This window comes from Protopterus annectens, chromosome 3.part1, assembly GCF_019279795.1.
Source record: "Protopterus annectens isolate FY-2018-M chromosome 3.part1, PAN1.0, whole genome shotgun sequence".
NCBI lineage: Eukaryota > Metazoa > Chordata > Ceratodontiformes > Protopteridae > Protopterus > Protopterus annectens.
The window spans coordinates 441,779,926-441,797,431 of NC_056732.1; the positions used below are offsets into that span (position 1 = coordinate 441,779,926).

At 44.0% G+C, this 17,506-nt stretch overlaps 1 protein-coding gene across 1 annotated transcript in view; it reads left to right on the forward strand.

Annotated features, from left to right (window-relative positions):
• KMT2C (lysine methyltransferase 2C) overlaps positions 1-17,506 on the forward strand; it is a gene marked incomplete in the record, with an annotated part of 4,117,755 nt that overhangs the window by 1,400,351 nt on the left and 2,699,898 nt on the right.

The following is a 17,506-nucleotide window of genomic DNA, read 5'->3' on the forward strand; positions in this document are numbered from 1 at the left end:
ACCAGGCCCTCTTCTTCTTCACAAATGCTTACTCTGGCAGAAGATTTAATTTCATTAATTAGGGGATCTCAATCTCACCCAGACAGGGCCTCTCAGCCCCCAGAGAAGAGACCTAGGGCAGAGCCCCCCGAGCCTGTGTCCTCTGATGATTCTGCCGATGAATCAGACATAACAGACCAGCCAGAGGCTCCTTTCTCCAATTTTGAAGACTCAGATGCTGAAGAATCCATTCCAGCTGCTTCCCCACCAGAAGAATTCTCCTTTGGGGAAACCTTACATGCCATGCGAGACCAGTTCCAATGGCAGCAGCAGGATTTCTCACACTCCAGAAAAAGACTTAGGACCTTTCTGCACCTTCCACAGCACAGGCCCTTAGCTATACCTCCTGTTCTCTGTGGTGGATGATGCCTTCAATGATGTCTGCTCTGCACCAGATTCTTTACCTCCAGCCCCTGCCAAACCAGACAGATTTTACAGGGTACCAGACACTCATCACCACCTTTACAAGGCCCCACTTGCAGACCCCGAAACTATATCCCAGGGTCCCAGGGCAGTAGCCGCGACCACAGCTAAAAACCCTATTCCTTCTGAAAGGGAAGCCAGGTCATTAGACAGATGGGGCAAAAGGTCTACACCTCAGCTACTCTCTCAGCTAGAGCTTTAAACTGTCAGTTTCACATGATACAATACCAAGAGTTTATGCTTGATCAGTTAACAAAAAAGCTATCCTCTGATGAATCTATTGATAAGAAATATGTATTAGAAATGGTAAATAACATACAACAGGTTAGTAACCATTCCTTAAAATGTGGCTATGATGCACTGGAGGCTTCATTTAGATCAGCCATGACTGGCACAGTGATAAGAAGGCATGCATGGCTAAAGGAACAAGCTTTACCGGATCATGTTAAAGCTAAGTTATTAGATGCTCCTATGGATAAGACCAGCTTGTTTGGTACACCTGCCCAGCAGGTAATGAAGAAAATGGAAGAAAAGGCAAAATCTGTTCAAACGGTTAAAGATTTCTTGCAGGTTCAACCCCAAGGTTTAGCAGGAACTGGCCTGCCAAAAATTGGTCCTTTCCTGACTCCACAAGATCCCAAAGGGGCAGGAATAGATGTTCCAGAGGCAGAAACCAATCCAGAGGAGGTGCCTACAGAGGACGACAGTGGCAAGGTAACAACAGAGGCACAGACACAACCACTGCCACTACAACAACACAACCACAGTGACTTAACTCTAAATCCGCCTACCAGGGAACAAATAGCAGCTCCATTAGGCGGCAAATTAACCTTATTTTCAAAGAACTGGCACTATATCACAAAAGACAAGTGGATTTTACAAACCATAGATCAAGGTTACCGGTTCCACTTCCACACTTTACCAGTCAAAAGAGGAATGCCAAATCTACCTCCAAATCAAGAAACAGAGGCTCTACAACAGATAATGCAGTTAGCAAACATGAGAGCTGTGGAAAGAGTGCCAACAACAGAACAAGGAAAGGGATTCTACTCCAGACTATTCCTAGTTCCAAGAAAGGAAAAAGTTGGAGACCTATTCTCGACCTGTCCACCTTAAATACATACATCATTGTCCCAAAATTCAAAATGCTGACCCTACAGCAACTTCTTCCCATGCTGGGCAAGGAGTGTTGGCTGGTAACTCTAGATCTCAAGGAGGCATACCTGCACGCCCCATTCGACCAATCTGCAGAAGATACCTCAGATTTCTTGCAGGATCAGAGCATTATCAATTCTCAGCATTGCCCTTTGGCTTATCTACTGCCCAGAGTATTCACAAAATGCCTGGCATCAGTAATCGCCCACTGCAGACTACAGGGAATTCAAATTTACCCATACCTGGACGACTGCCTGCTACAAGGGGACAACAAAAGCAAGCTGACAACAGATTTACAAAGGGTCATTTACTTGCTACAAGCACTGGGATACACAGTCAATTTACAAAAATCAAGGCTGATACCATCCCAAACAAGGACATTCTTGGGCTGAATTGGACACAGTAAAACAAATGGCATTCCTAACTGCAGAAAAACAAAAGAACTCCCTCTTTACTTCTTGGCACTAACAAAACAGAACAAGTTAACAGCAAGAAAAGTACTGCAGGCCTTGGGCTTCATGGCATCATGCATAATCTTGGTCCCACTTGCCAGACTACATATGAGAAAACTACAGTGGTACCTAAAGAATTTATGGTCCCAACACAGACACAGCCTAGAAACAGAAATTCCACTAATTCCATGCTTAAAACAGGAGTTCCTATGGTGGGCTCAAGCATGCCAGTCAAACCCAGGGCTACCCTTTCGCAGATGTCAAGCAAGCCAGACCATCACAACAGACGCTTCAGACCTAGGATGGGGGCCCACATGCTGGACAAATGCGTGCAAGGATTGTGGACGAGGATCAACTTCACCTGCACATCAACCTAAAAGAAATGCTGGCAGTAAAACTGGCAATCCAAAAGTTCAGACCATTTCTCAAAGAGGGCCAGTTGATGATAAGGACAGACAACACCACAGTCATGTGGTACATCAACAAACAGGGAGGCACTCATTCATACCCCTATGCAGAATGACTTTGGAGCTGTGGAACCTGGCACTCAGCTACAACATCCAGTTACAGGCAATATTTGTACCGGAAAAGAAAATACTCTAGCAGACATATTAAGCAGAACCACATCGGATGCCCACGAATGGATGCTACACCCGGACATCTTCAAGACCATCTCAAAGAAATGGGGAATGCCTCAGATAGATCTATTCGCTTCCCTCTCAATCACCAGCTCAAAAATTCTGCACAAGGACATTCCACCCACTAGCATGGAAAGTGGATTCGCTCTCCTTCAGCTGGAAAGGCCTAACAGCATATGCATTCCCACCTCTTCCCTTGATACACAAGGTATTACTAAAAATCAAGGAAGAACGTCCCAAGGATAATCCTGATAGCTCCAAACTGGCCAAGACAACACTGGTACCCACTGCTGAGGAGCATGTCTCGAACAATATGTGGCCAAATACCCTGATGCCTTTGATGTTAACTCAGAACAACTACAGCATCATGCATCCAAACCTAAAAACGTTGCAACTGACTGCATGGAACATCACATAGCAGCAGCTAATCCAGAACTTTCCCAAAGAGTTAAAGACATTATTCTTGAAGCCCGCAGACCTTCAACAAGAAGGAACTATGCAGGAAAATGGAAAAGGTTTGTCATTTGGAGTACTGAAAGAGGAAAAGATGTGTCAAACATAGATATGCCTAACATTCTGGAGTATCTGGCCGAACTTCTACATTCAGGCCTGTCCTACTCCTCCATCAAGATACATGCATCAGCTATATCAGCAGAATACAGCTTTGATCCACCTGTTTTATCACACCCTTTACTCAGGCAGTTCCTCAGAGGAATCAAGAATGTAAAACCTCCAAGGAAACCACCATTGCCAGCTTGGGACTTGAACTTTATGCTAGAAAAGTTGACACTATCACCCTTTGAACCAGCAGCAACAGCAGACCTACAGCATCTATCGTGGAAAACGGCCTTCCTACTGGCAATAACCTCAGCCAGGAGGGTTTCTGAACTTCAGGCCCTAATGGCAGTACAACCCTTCCTAATCTTCCACCAAGATAGAGTGTCCATGAGGACTAATCCTACATTTGTGCCTAAGGTGGTATCCAGAGTGTCTTTAAACCAGGCAATCCACCTACCTACCTTCTTTCCCAACCCACAAAACAGAGGGGAAAGAATACTGCATACCTTGGATGTACATAGACAGCTACGCTACTACTTGGACAGAACAAAAAGTAGCAGAAAAACTGACCAGCTTTCTGTAGCCTATGCAACAGGAAGGGAAGGAAAAGCTATTTCCAAACAGACAATCTCCAAATGGATAGGAAATTGCATACGATTCTGTTACTCCTTCCATGGAAAACCAATTCCACAGAACATAAGACCTCATTCTACAAGGGCAACAGCCACTACCACAGCCTTCTTACGAGGAGTGGCAACCAAAGACATTATTGAGGCGGCTACTTGGACCTCCGTGCATACATTTGCCAAGCATTATAATTTGCCTCTATATTCCAGATCCCGAGCAGGGTTTGCCACTGCTGTACTGCAAGGGATCCTAAACACACCATAATCTAGTTTTTCCTCCTCCCTAGTTGGCTATGGTATTCTACCCAGTTGTTATGACTGCAGATGCATCCATGAAGGACATAGTACAGTTTTGTACCTACCATAAATGTAGATGTCCGAACTGGATAGCATCTGCAGTCAGGATTACCTCCCTCCTTCCCTCTGTGGTACTCCTAGGGTGTTTACCCTCCTAATAGCTAGCTGGTGGGGGGAGTCTTTTATGGTGTATTTGTTTGTATATATGTACATACATGCTTATTTTTGTGTTTACCTCTATCTTTTTGGAAACATTGGCATTTATCCAAATTTTAGCCTGCAAGAGGGCTACTGGCATCTGGGGCAAGAAACACTGAGGAAAATGGCGTCGGCTGATGCCTTTATACCCGAAGACCAACAGAGATGACGTCGGTTGAAGTGCGACATCAGTCGAAGCCGGACCCGGACTTTGGAATCCGGCCGACTGAAGGGCTGCCTGACGACAGGACAACCCAGTTGTTATGACTGCAGATGCTATCCAGTTCGGACATCTACATTTATGGTAGGTACAAAACTGTACTTTTCCCTGCATCCATCCCCCTTTCTCTCTCTTATTACAAGGAACTTTTTGGTATTTACTTTCTACTGGTGGGGTTCTTCCACCATATCCTGGCTCCCACTTGGGGGCTCCTGACAGGGCATGAAGAACTGATGTAATGGTGTCGGCTGCCTTACTTTATACTACTGACGACCTGACATCAGTCCTGAAGCGACAGCAACCTACACAGAAATGCTAAGCCTCTGGTATTCGGGCCGACTGAGGGCTACCCTGGCAGGGATAACCCAAATGTGATGACTGCAACAGAGAATACAGTCAAACGTCTACATTTATGTAAGTGTACACAACTGTACTTTATATAGCAAAGATGATGGCGGATCCTAATAAATATGTAAGAGTTTCAGAAAATGAAATCAGTATTGCTTATAAAAAGATTGATTGGGTCCTAAATGACATGTTCTTGGAAGGTTTGATTAATTTGGAAATGCACAATTTTTTGAAGACTGATAAACCCATTATTCCTTATTTATATGGGATATCCAAAATGCATAAAATATTGCAAAATCCCCCAGTGAGGCCTGTAGTAGATGCTAATGGGTCTAAAACCCATTCTTTAGCTATGTACTTGGATACTAAATTAAAGATTTTAGGTACTTGCCAGACAGGACATCTTAAAGACTCTTGGGATTTTTTAAGGGAGATAGACCATAGTTTGTATAAGGATAATACTATATATGTTACTATAGGCGTGATGGATCTGTTTTCCGTCATCCCTCATGAAATTGGATTAGAGTGGTTTGAGGAGGCCATCAGAGATTCGGGCATGTTTGGTCCAGATGAATTTAGGGTACTGGTCGAGTTATGGATTTAATTCTTCATAATAATATTACCTTTGAAGGTGAATTTTATAAACAAATAAGTGGAGTGGTGATGGGCGTTAGTTGCTCCCCTATATATGCTAATATAGTACTTCAAATATGGAAAAAGAAATGCATATTGAATTTTCCTTATGCTCAGTGTTGGAGTCTGTATAAAAGATTCCTTGATATCTGTATATCTTGGAATGATATGGAAGACAGTCTAAAATATTTTATTGAATATATACCACAGACCACTAGTTTTTTAAAATTTACTTACAAAATAGACAGATATAAGTTCATTTGTTTAGATATTATTATATATGAAATACAAGATAAATGGAAGTTTAAATCCAAGATTTTTAGAAAAGATAGTGTCTTTAATTCATATTTATATTTTACAAGTGCCCGTCCATGTAAGCAGAAGCGTAATATTGTTAAGGGTCAACTTATTAGGGGCTCCAGAATGACCTCAGAAGAATCTGATTTCTTGCTTGAATGTGATATTATTAAAAAATGTTCCTAGATAGAAGATATCCTGAGAGCATGCTAGATGAAGTTATTGGTGAAGTCAATGAGGGTAGAAGAAATGGGTATTTCAATGTATTAGGATATAAAGAAGGAACCCCTAATATGAATATTGAGGCTGGTACAAGTGAGAAGGCCAATTCTAATGAGTATGGGGGTACCTTTGTATTGAGTTATAATAAAAATGTGGCAGCCATTAACGACACTATACAGAGATATTAGGATCTCTTTAGGGGTTTTATCGATGTTGACAGTTTATTTACAGGGCCCATTTGATTCACTTATAAGAAAGGTTTTAATTTAAAACAAATTATTGAACAATGGAATAGGGTTAATAAGTATTATGACAATAACAAAAAAATATGAAATGCAAGTGTGGCACGGGTACTCAATATATTTATATTGGCAACATGAATTGCATTTATATTCCCAGTAGAGATTTCATGCATAAAGCTAAGGAATACCATAATTGTGATAGCAAAGATGTAGTATACCTGGCTGTGTGCAAAGTATGTAAAGCGTTTTACGTGGGCAAGACTAAGGGTCCTAAAAAATTGCATTTATGAACATTATTAGAACCTGCAATGTGAATAATGCTTTATATAAACATAATGTTGTATGTAAAAATGCCAAGTTTTACTTTTATGTTCTGGAGTCCATCTTTTGGAGTGATAGAGGTGGTATGTTGAAAGAAACTATTGAATATAGGGAGACATATTGGCAAGTGTTTTTACAGGCGATTGAATTTCTAGGATTAAATGATAATGTTTCACTGTTACGTATTCTAAAATTGAGAGCATCTAGGCTATAAGTTGAATTAAGTCTAGGCCCCCCTTAGAGTACATTTCTCTTCTTTGTGAGTCTTTGGTTAGTGTCCATTTAAGGTGTTTTTAAATCATTTTTTGATGTTCTTAGTGTTTTTATATTTGTTTATTTTAAACAAAGGGAAATTCTGTTTTTATATTTTGTATATGATTGATTATGATACTTGGTGTAGACCTGTGGTGTTGGGGCATGTTTTAATAATTTAGCCATGTTACATTATCTTTATTATATTTTGGTAATATTTATATGTAGAGATATTGTTGCTAATCTTTAAGTATATGATTACTGAACATATTTTTAACATTGTTTTGTAGTTAGTAGTATGTTTTTTGTACTCATTATAGTAATGAACTTAATATACTCTGATTGTGTTATGGTTTAACAATGTGTTAATTATGTAATTAGACCAGTAAGGGAAGGTATATATTTAAGTTTTTCTTTCTTTGTATAGTATCTGATGAAGTTCGAGTTGGTTGGGATGAAAAATGCGGCGATATAGTTAAAGCATTTTATGCTGTTTACTTGTTTTATTTATCATATTAAAAGTTTTGAATCTTTTATTTGTGACATAAGTACATTTGTGGTGATAGCTCCACAGTGCTTTTATTTGAAAGTAGTTTGTGTTCGTCACTCTCTAGCACTTTTTCCAGTGTTTTGTGCTCTGTAAATAATGCCTACACTGCCTGCACCAGGCATAGGGCATAAAGCTGACTTACAGACATACACATTCAGAACTCCTTTGCCACCAGTCCAAACGCCATCATTGAATATTGGTTGCAATACTTTTCTGGTGTTGGTTATCAAGCCATGTTTCATATAAGTGCCCCATTTGGGTTTCTCTCTATCTTTTTTATTTAGTGCCGGTTGGGTTCATATCATCCAGAAAGGGAAATGTTAGTGTGGGAGGCAGATTCCCCATAAAGACCATCACGACCAGTCTCTCTTCTGTTTGGATGATTCTTGTGACCATATGCCATATTCTATCTGCCAAGTTTTTTTGTCCCCAAGACCCTAGGTAGTCTTCTCTCCTCCGTATCTATTTACCTTGAAAACCAACAATCTGATGTTGTTAATCTTCATTCTTTCCTTACTGATGGGTTACCGGTTCCGTCCTTGGAACCGAGCTGGCCATATCGCAAGCTCACATCAGCCAAAAACTCGCGAGCCACGGTCCTACCCACAACACTCTGCTCCCTGTTACCTCAGATCTCGTTTGCCACGTTGCTGTATAGCCGTGTCAAGCCACTCTCTCTCAGCTAAGTGAATAATTTTTGAAAGTTTATATATCATTTCTACTTTAAAGTTTTCAATCAGTTGCTTCTATTATTCTCCTATCCTATCGTATCCTTAAGACTCTCTCCCTTTAGTCTGTTTCCCTTTATTACTTTTGAGGTAATTCTTCATTACTATCATTAGTAATCCTTCTTTCTTTTTCACTCTTCTTACCCTTCTGGGTAGCCTTTCTTCTTCTTGATACTATCGTTCTTCTCCACATCATTATGTCGGATAAGTTGGTTTCAAACAGTGTAAGGATTGGGGCCATAAGATGTTCTTCATCTCACATTGCTGCAGTCCTTACACTTGGGTAGTCCGCTGTCCTCGGTCGGCCCGACTATCAAAGTATAAGGCTGACGTCGGTCAAGGCGCATTTGACTGACATCAGGACGTCAGGGTACAAATGCGCATGGCCGACGTCATATCCTCAGTCTTTTTTGCCGCATGGTCCGATGCAGAAGCAGCTTTGCAAGTGCCGGTTGGCGTTCTGAAATTTTTCGATTCCGGAGTTTCAGACCGACTCAAAGTTGGCTAAGTACCCCGTTGGGGAATATTTTAGTTTTTTCTTGCCTCAGTGGTTTACCGGATGTCAGAAAAAGTGAATAATTGTATTTCTTGTGGGAAGCAAATACCGCATAGAGATTACCATACTTTGTGTACTCCTTGTTTAGGGCCTGAGCACGACGTTGTTGGGTGCCGCTGTTGTGCTAGATTCAATAAACGCACTATAAAGAGAAGGTTAGATTGTGCCAGGTTAGTCTTCGGGAAGCGGTGCAATTATAAAATGCCGTCGGATGCTCCGACGCCCGCTTCCTCGAAGAAGCGCAAGGACAAAGCTATTAAGCCTAGGTTAGAAGAACCGTCCGTTCCGGACGCCGGTTCTTTAGAGGTGTCGGTGGAGCCGGTGGTTCCACCGGAGGTTTCTTTGGGCTCCCAGGGAGAGACTTTGTTGTTGCAGGATGTGGCCTCTCAGGAGGCAGGGCAGGCTGAAGGGGCTTCTCAGGCTACTATACTACCCTCTCTTCCTAAGGTGATTAGGCCCTCTCCTTCTGTTTCCAAGGCTTCTCCCAGAGGCAGGCCAGGTTTAGCTTCAGTTGGTGTTACCCCTAGTTCTTCTGGAACTGTGCCCAAGAAGCATATGCTTAAGATGGCAGAAGATTTGATTACTTTTGATTAGGGGTTCCTTGCCCCCTCCTGATAAGAGGCCTAGGGTGGAGCCTGAGTTAGGGAGTTTTGAGCAGGCTTCGGATGTTTCAGAGTCTTCGGCTGAAGACTTGCAGGAGTATTCTCCTTATTCTGATTCTGAGGTGGATGATTCTACTCCTTCTGCTTCTCCTCCTGAGGATTTTTCATTTTCGGAAACTCTTCATTCCATGAGGGAACATTTTAAGTGGGAAGGTCAGGACTTCTCTGATTCCAGGAAAAGGCTTAGGGAATTTTTGTTTTTACCCCAGCATAGGCCTTTGGCTATACCTCCTGTTTTGGATGTGGTAGAAGATGTTTTTTCAGAGGCTTCTCTTAATCCTGATTCTTTGCCTCCTGCTCCTGTTAAACCGGATAGGTATTACAGGGTGCCTGAAGCTCATAAGTATCTTTTTAAGAGTCCTAGGGCAGACCCAGAAACTGTTAGTCAGGGGCCTAAAGGTGTTAAGGCTTCTGTTGTCAAGAATCCGGTTCCTTCTGATAAAGAGGCCAGGGCTTTGGATAGATGGGGAAAGAAAGTTTATACTTCCTCTACTGTAGCTATGAGGGCCTTGAATTGCCAGTTTCACATGTTGAAATACCAAAATTATCTCCTTTCACAATTGAAGTCTAAGGTTGATGCTCTGGCGGAAGGTATTGATTGTAAAGAGTTGCAAGATTTGGTACATGTTTCTGAACAGGTGGGTAAGCATTCTTTGCAATGTGGTTTTGATGCTGTACAGGCCTCGTCTAGGGTGGCTGCTACTGGGTCAGTTATTCGCAGGCACGCCTGGCTGAGGGATCAGAAATTATCTGACCATGTTAAAACAAGGATTTTAGATGCTCCTTTACAATCTGATGTGTTGTTTGGTTCTCCTGTTGAGTCTGTTTTAAAGAAAATGGAAGACAAGGCTAAGTCTATGCAGACTGTTAAAGATTTTTTGCAGGTTCAGCCTCCAAAGTTTAGTAGAAATTGGCCTGCTAAAGGGTGGATGTATCCTTCTTATGATTCCCAGTCTAGGGGTAGAGCTAGACGTGGTAGGGGCAGAGCTCAGGGCTCTTTCAGGCCTAGGACAGGGAGTTCTCCTGCACAGTCTTCGGGTGAGGGCAGGGGTCAGTCCTTTCGTAAACAGACCCAATGACCTACCTTTTCAGCTGCCAGAGCCTTCTCGTCTGGCAGCACCTTTGGGAGGAAGGTTGGCACTTTTCAAAGAAAATTGGAGTTTAATTACTCAAGACAGATGGGTATTGGATATCATACACCACGGTTACAGGTTTTATTTCCATACCTTGCCTCCTTTCAAGGGCATGCCAGACGTTCCTCCTCCACAAAGAATAGAGGCTCACAAGCAAATTTCTCTGTTACTCCAAATAGGGGCCATTCAGCCAGTCCCTATGCCAGAGGTAGGCCTAGGATTTTATTCTCGCCTGTTCCTAGTACCAAAGAAAGGGAACACGTGGAGACCAATTTTGGACCTATCTATCCTCAACACTTATCTGGACATTCCCAAGTTCAAAATGTTGACGTTACAGCAGCTTTTACCTCTGCTGGGCAAAGATCATTGGATGGTAACTTTAGATCTCAAGGAGGCTTATCTTCATGTTCGTATTAGACTGAGTTGCAGGAAGTATCTGCGTTTTCGTGCTGGGAATTCTCATTATCAGTTCTCTGCATTGCCCTTTGGCTTATCTACTGCGCCCAGAGTGTTCACGAAAGTTCTGGCTCCAGTGATAGCTTTCCTCAGGTTAAAAGGAATACAGATTTATCCTTACTTTGACGATTGCCTGATTCTGGCTCAAGGAAAGGACGAACTTCTTCATCATTTACACTATGTGATAGCAGTGCTAAGATGCCTGGGGTATTCTGTGAACGAAATAAAGTCCAGTCTAGTACCCTCTCAGGACATGTGCTTTCTGGGTGTGAGACTGAATACAGCATCCCAGATGGCCTTTTTGACCCCGGACAAACAAACGAATCTTTCCCTTTACTTTCATCAGTTGTCTCATCTGTCCAGGCTGACTGCAAGGACAGTCCTTCAAGCCTTGGGGTTCATGGCATCTTGTATTCTGGTGCTTCCCAATGCCAAACTGCATATGAGGAAGCTGCAATGGTATCTCAAAAATGTATGGACACAGCACTGCCAGGATTTGGACACTGTCATTCAAATAATACCTTGCATTTAAAAGGAATTTTTGTGGTGGGCTCAGGAATGTCACCTAAACAAGGGACTCTCTGTGACCCGGCCAGAGGCGAGTCAGATTCTAACGACAGATGCCTCAGACATAGCTTGGGGAGCTCATCTGAATGGAAAGTGGATACAAGACAAGTGGCCTGCCAGACTACAGCATCTACATATCAACTTGAAAGAGATGTTAGCAGTCCAGTTTGCATTAATAGCTTTCAAGGATTTACTTCTTCCAGGGCAGGTGTTGATTCTAACAGACAACACAACTGTCATGTGGTACATCAACAAGCAAGGCGGAACACATTCTTATCCCCTCTGCAGGCAAGCAATGATTTTGTGGGAGACTGCTCTCAGTTTACAGCTCAATCTTCAGGCAAGGTTTCTGCCAGGAGCACAGAACTCCTTAGCAGATGTGTTGAGCAGACAAATTATGGATCCCCACGAGTGGAAATTGGATCCTCGTGTATTTCAGACATTGACAGTGTCATGGGGAACTCCAGACATAGATCTGTTCGCTTCTCCACTGAACCACCAGCTGCCAAAGTTTTGCACAAAAAGGTTTCATCCCACAGCTTGGAAAGTGGGTGCTCTTTCTTTCAATTGGAGCAATCTTCATGTGTATGCCTTTCCACCTCTGCCTCTCCTCCCAAAGGTACTATTGAAGACCAGACAAGACAAGCCAAGGATGATTTTGATAGCTCCAGATTGGCCTCGACAGCATTGGTACCCATTACTGAGAAGCCTGGTACGGAAGCCTCCATGGCCTTTACCTTCAATTCCACACCTGTTGTCTCAGGAGGACAGTCATTTGCTCAATGTCAAGCTTCACTCTCTGCACCTAACAGCCTGGCATATTCTGTTTTGAACCGTAGTGGGCCTCCACTTCCACAGCAAGTTTTGAATGTTATTTTGGAAGCTAGAAGGCCTAGTACAAGGAAAGTGTACGCAGATAAATGGAAGAGATTTTTATTTTGGAGTGCAGCAAAGGATTTTGATATTTCCGAGCCTAATTTAAGTGTGGCTCTTCAATATCTTACTGAGTTACTGGACAAGGGTTTGTCCTTCTCTTCTATTAAGATTCATGCTGCAGCAATTTCAGCTCACTATGATTGTGACCCACCATTGTTTTCTCATCCTTTGTTCAAGCAATTTCTTAGAGGGGCAAAGAATATAAGACCCCCACGAAGAGCTCCTACGCCTGCTTGGGATCTCAATTTTGTGTTGGAGAAACTCACTCTACAACCTTTTGAGCCTGCAGCTACTGCTGAGTTAAAGTTTTTATCATGGAAGACTGCTTTTTTGTTGGCTATTACCTCTGCAAGAAGGGTTTCTGAGTTACAGGCCCTTATGGCGGTTGAGCCTTTCTTAATTTTCCATAAGGATAGGGTATCTTTACGTACTAATCCTTCCTTTATGCCTAAAGTGGTTTCTAGTGTGGCTTTAAACCAAACTATTCATTTGCCTACTTTTTATGCGAATCCCCAAAATAAAGGGGAGAAGATTTTGCACACTTTAGATGTACACAGGCAGTTGCGATATTATTTGGACAGAACCAAGGGGTTCAGGCAGTCTCAGCAGTTATTTATTTCTTTTGCTTTGAGTTCTCAGGGCAAGCCTGTGTCAAAACAAACTATTTCTAAGTGGATTGGGTTTTGCATTACTTTCTGTTATTCCCATCATGGCAAGGAAATTCCAGCTGGGATTAGGCCTCATTCCACTAGGGCTACTGCCACTTCGACAGCTTTTTTGAGGGGGGTGGCAACTAAGGATATTCTGGAGGCAGCTACTTGGAGTTCAGTGCATACTTTCTCTAGGCATTATCACCTTCCACTTTACTCTAAATCCAGGGCTGGTTTTGCCACTGCTGTTTTGCAGGGCATTTTGGCAGCTCCTGCTTCCTTATAGTTTAACCATCCACCCTTACCTCTGCTTTGGGATTCTACCCAAGTGTAAGGACTGCAGCAATGTGAGATGAAGAACATAGTACAGTTTTGTACCTACCATAAATGTAGATGTTCGAAGATCCACATTGCTGCAGTCCAATTTACCCTCCCTCCTTCCCCTCTTGGAGGCGGTTGTGTGGGTTGGGTTGTTAATAGGGTGTATATTGTATATTGTATATATTGTACATATTATTAGTGCTAGGATGGTTGGTTGTTGGTTTGCTGTCTTTTGGTTTTGACCTTTATTTCTAGGGTCTTCTGACATCTGGGGCAAGAAAAGACTGAGGATATGACGTCGGTCATGCGCATTTGTACCCTGACGTCCTGATGTCAGTCAAATGCGCCTTGACCGACGTCAGCCTTATACTTTGATAGTCGGGCCGACCGAGGACAGCGGACTACCCAAGTGTAAGGACTGCAGCAATGTGGATCTTCGAACATCTACATTTATGGTAGGTACAAAACTGTACTTTATCGCTTTCCAATAGCCATGACTTATGTGTCTATTGTTTGAATGTCTCCCACCTTACTGTGGATCCTCCGTGTGAGATTTGTAGAAATTTTTTCAACCAGGACTATTAATGAGAGAAAGAACAAGTTAATCCTGAAAGGTCTCCTCGAATCTCCTTTCTGTGAGGCTATGTCTGGGTCGGAGGGCTCACCCCCTCCTACTAAACCCTGCAAGAGGCGTTCTTCCACTTCCTCATCGAGGTCGCTCACTTCATCTCCCTCTGGAGATCGCAGGGAGTCGACTTACAAGAAAGTGAAAATTACTACGTTGCCGCTGCCACCTGTGACCCTTTCGGCTCCAGGCACAGCACTGCCCCAGTTAATTCTTGCTCCAGCCATATCCTCCTTATCGACACTGGCACCAGAGTTCCCGGTGCAGACACTTGCAGCTCTGACAGTTCTGTCGCAGCCCTTACTGGTACTATCCCTGCAGGTGCAGTCTTCTTCGGCACCATTGGTGCAATCCCCTTTGGCCCCGAGTATGAAGATACTCTCCTCCACGGTGCAGACACTTTCGGCACTAACATGCTCTTCGGTGGAGTCCTTTTAGGCACTGTCATTGTTACCGGTACAGACACCTTCCTGGACGGCACAGTACCCATCAGTGCAGACACTTGCCTTTACGGCGCAAACTCCTTCGACTTCTATGGCACTGACTTCATTGGCACAGACTACTTCGATACCATTCTCCTCGGTGCAGACATCCTCTGTTCCGGGCTCTGCACCACTTGAATTAGGAAGGACCAAGAACTCTCCTTCCTTGGATCCATTCGTTGGTAGCCAATATAGTCCTTTTCTAGAAAGGCCAGAATCACCTTCAGGTTTCTCTATGAAGTCGACCAGGAGCCTCTCTGAACAAGATGTGTTGCGGCTGGTTGACCAATTACTTGTGGCCAGAGGTCTCTCTCAACCATCAAAACCTATGTTCCCTCCTTCAGGTGAACGTATTTCTCCTGAAACTCCAACGTACACTCCTCCTTCAACTTCCACCCTTGTGACCCTCAGTGCACTGGGCATCGGGCTCTTCTCAGGCCAATGGCTGTGTTGTGGGGGAGGGCATTCTTGGTTCCACGCCGATTTTTTTTTTTCTGTGGCACCCCCCAGGAGTCCTCCCTCTCTCACGCTTCACAGTCCTCTTGAGACTTCTGGTCTGGTGGTCTGCTCGTTGGATTGGGGCGTGACCCCGGTTTCGAGGTTGACGTGCTCTGTTCCGGGCTCCCATCCCTCCTTGGGTGGGCCGGCTTTCCAGGCCATGGAGCTGGGCGCTTGCCTCAGCTGGCATACCCCACTTGTCTGAGTCCTCTCTCCCCCTCTGTGCCACAACTGCTGGACACCGGGCACAAAGACCTCAGGTTTCTCTCCATCAGGTGACTCCCTCTTTGCAGTCTTTCCCAGAACCTCCCGCTGAGGAAGTACCTCGCAAGGCATTGTGCAAGAGGAAGCACATGGACTTCACGGAGCAGTCTTTGACAGAAGATATGGACTTTGATGACGGGGAAGGGTCCCCACGGTCACCTTCTGATGAGGTGTCTTTTGGTGACATCCTCTAGATCCTTAGACAGAGGGGTGACTGGAAGTCCTCTAATCCTTCCTCAGAGGAATCTGTATTCCTGCAGACCTTTCGTGCTCAGCCTTCTCCCTCCTGGGTTACCCTGCCGGCCAATGAGCTTGTTGAGCTCATCGTCCAGCATGCATGGAAGGCTTCTAACACCCTGGAAGCTGTACCTCGGAGGCCTGATAAGATCTCATCTCCTCCAGCTGAGCATCCCCATTGGTCAAGAGGTCTTCCAGTAGATGCCATGGTGGTGGCGGCTGCAACCAAGAAAGACTTGGCAGAAGAGAGCCAAACTGTCCATTCGCCCAACAAGGAGTCCCAGGTGATAGACAGACTTGGGAAGCATGTGTTTGCTTCATCGACCATCGCCGTAAGGTCTTTGAACTATTTGGCACACTTTATGAGGCTCCAGAGGGATCTTATCAACCAACTCTCTGAAACCTTGGTCGGAGCTGTTTCTGATGAGGTCCGTGACAGTGTAGCTTCTTAGCCACCCTAGAGTCCATTTCCAGTTCTTCCATGCATCTTATTTCTCACACAATGGAAGGAGCGGCTAGAGCAGCAGGCGCAGGTAGAGTCACGAGATGACATGCCTGGATGCGCCTTTGTGACTTTGCAGACTCCTTTCCTTTGAACGCCCCCATTAAGGCTTCTTCTTTGTTTGGGCCTAAAGTTAGATACGCTGGCAAGGTGCGAACAAGACGGCAAGACCCAATCTGCTGTTGGTGTCAGACACTCCACTCCTCACCGATTCTACTCCAGAAATCAGAGGAGCGGGAAGATGTGCACAGGAAATCACAGGGCTGTTTCCATGACGCACATGCAGAGTTCTCCCCTAGAGGCAAAGGGGGAACCTCCAATGGAAGACGCCCCTTTCAGGGCAGAGGAGGTCCACGAAACCAGAGTTCCAGAGATTTTCTCTGGCCAACCCGATCAGCGCTCCTGAAGCGTTGCCCAACTGTTCACCACAGTCGGGGGTTGTTTTTCCTTGTACCCCACTGCCTGGCGAAATATAACCACTGACTCTTGGGTACAACGGATAATATCCAGAGGCTATCGCATCCCCTTCCATCTTTGTCCAGCCTCATCCAAAGAATTACCCGATGTTCCTCCCAGTCAAAGGGAAGCAGCAACACACAAAATCCAAAAACTGCTACAAAAAGGAGTCATCCAAATGGTCCCCCCAGACCAGATAGGATCTGTTTTTTTACTCAAGGTTCTTTTTAGTGCCAAAAAAGGCAGTGGACTGGAGACCAATTCTGGATCTCAGCACACTGAATAAATTTGTAAAAACAGAGAAATTCCAGATGGTCACGGTTCAGTCTCTCCTTCCTCTTCCGGAAGAAGACGATTGGATGTGCTGTGTAGATCTTCAAGATGCGTATTACCACATAAAAATGGACAAACGCTCAAGAAGATACCTCAGCTTCCACATAGGAGCAAGTCACTACCAATTTCGAGCATTTCCCTTTGGTCTCTCTTCAGCTCCAGAGTGTTCATCAAATGCATGGCAGTGGATGTTAAGTTGTCAATCTCGCCTTCATTCTTGCTGGATGGGTTCGGAGCCGATCCTCTGCTCCGACTCGGCCACTTACTAAAGCTCGAGAGCTAATTTTACCGGCTCGAGGCAACCCTATATCCCATGATGCAAGGCGATGACTACCCAGATCTCATTTGCCGCTTTCGAGGTGCTTTTTTTACCGGCTCCTGGTAAGGTCTTCAAATTCAGACTTTTAGTCTCACCCCTTTAGTTTTAGTCACCTTTTGTTGTGTGTAAACTCTTAACGATTAATTTAACCCTATTCCTGTTAGTGTTCCCTATTTTTCTAATTATTTATCCCTACCCCTAAGTTAGGCCTTAAGCCTCCCCCTTTCCTAATTTTTTCTGTCAGGGATTCTGTGTGGTGTTTGAGTGTGTTTGTATCCCTGTTTAAATTTTTTATTATTGGATTGGGTGT